The sequence below is a fragment of the Polypterus senegalus genome, chromosome 9, assembly GCF_016835505.1.
Source record: "Polypterus senegalus isolate Bchr_013 chromosome 9, ASM1683550v1, whole genome shotgun sequence".
Taxonomy (NCBI): domain Eukaryota; kingdom Metazoa; phylum Chordata; class Cladistia; order Polypteriformes; family Polypteridae; genus Polypterus; species Polypterus senegalus.
The window spans coordinates 149,273,051-149,275,126 of record NC_053162.1 but is presented as its reverse complement, the minus strand read 5'-3'; positions in this window follow the sequence as shown (position 1 = coordinate 149,275,126).

Genomic DNA, 2,076 nt, shown 5'->3' with positions numbered 1-2,076 from the left:
TAATGTGGATTTTGTACCAATAAGAAGGATCTCTGTTTTATCACTGTTGAGTTTAAGAAAATTAAATGTAAACCAGTTTTTGATTTCGGCCAGACAGTCAGTAAGGGTGGTAGGTGGGAAGTTGAAAAATAAAGCTGGGTGTCATCTGCATAACAGTGGAAATGGATATTATATTTCCTGAAAATATTGCCCAGAGGAAGGAGATAGATGGTGAACAGAAGGGGGCCCAGGACAGAGCCTTGAGGCACTCCTGAGGTAACGGATACAGAGTGAGATGAAAATGATTTGAGCTGTATGAATTGGGAGCGGCCAGAAAGGTAGGATGTGAACCAGTTATAGACATTGTGGGTGACACCAATGGAGGATAGTCTATTGAGAAGAATGGAATGAGAAATGGAGTCAAAAGCCGCACTCAAATCAAGTAGTATGAGGATAGAGAGTAAGCCGGAGTCTGCTGCCATGAGAAGATCGTTAGTTATTTTGATTAATGCAGTTTCTGTACTATGGAGTGGGCGGAAACCAGACTGGAATTGTTCATACAGGTTATTCAGGGATAAGTGAGAGTGGAGCTGTTTGGCTACCACTTTTTCTAGGATTTTGGATAAGAAAGGTAGGTTAGAGATCGGACGCAGGTTGTTAAAATTAGATGGATCGGCCCGATTTTTTAAAATTGGGGTTACTACAGCAGTTTTGAATGAAGCAGGAACAATTCCAGTTGAAAGAGAAGAATGGATAATAGTAGATATAATATGGAGCAGAGATGGAAGGCAGGCTTTGACAAGTGATGTAGGTAAGGGGTCAAGCAGACAGGTGGATGACTTAGAATGAAGGATTATATCTGATATTTCTAAGGTGGAGGGAAGTTGAAAGAAAGAAAAAGGGTGAGTAGATGGGAAGAATTCAGAAGGAGTAGTGTGAGCGGATTGCAAAGCAAGGTAGTGGTGGATACTCTCGATTTTGTTCATAAAAAATGACATCAGAGAATTACAAAAGGCATAAGAGTAGAGATGTGATGGCCACAAATCAGGGGGTTGGGTGACACGTTTGAGGAGTGAGAACAATGATTTAGTGTTGCCTTCATTCATGCTGATTATATTAGAATAGTAGGCAGATTTAGTTTGATTAATACAATCCTTATAATGTGAAAGATGGTGGAAATACATATCTTTGTGAACCATGAGCCCAGTTTTTTATAAAGTCGCTCTAATTGCCGGCCTTTCGCTTTCATGAGACGAAGTTCGCGTAAACCAGGGGCAGAGAGGGAAAATGAAACAGACTTTGTTTTAAAAGGGCAAGAGAATCCAGAATATGATGAAGGCTGGTGTTATAATGCAAAATCAACTCATCAGCGGTAGTTAAATTAGGAGTGGCAATATGTGATTCAATACTGGATCGAACAGAGTCCAAATTAATGTTCTTGATATTGCGAAAAGTTATTGTGCGGGTAGCTTGGGATAGATATAGAGAGTTGAAGATTAAAAGAGAGGAGAGAGTGGTCAGAGAAAGGCAGTTCATCAGTTGTATGATCGAGAGAAGAGACACCAGAGCAACAAATTAAGTCCAAAATGTGTCCTTTTGAATGAGTGGGGACCTTGGTGAACTGTTGGAGCCCAAAGTTCTCCAGGCAGGACATAAAGTCTCTAGTAAGAGGGTTATTTACATTGTCCATATGAATATTGAAGTCACCCAGCAAAATAATATTAGGGAGACAATGACAAGCTGAGCAAGGAAAGCAGCAAAGTCATTTAAAAGTCACTATTCGGTTTAGGTGGACGATAAACAGCAGCGATGACGGTAGGCGAAGATCCAGGTAACTTGCATACAGTACATTCAAACGAGTTGAAAGCCGGGACAGACATCGGCAAAACGTTCCACTTCTCGTGGTATAACATCGCGAGACCTCCTCCGCGACCAGTGCCGCGAGGTTGACAGATGTAAACAAATCCCGGCGGAGTGGATTCATTGAGTTCAGAAAAGTCATTAGGTTTTTGCCAAGTCTCAACTAAACAGAGGAAATCAAACTTACGATCAACGAGGAGATCCTGAACAAGAGACCCCTTGTTCGTAAGTGAGCGA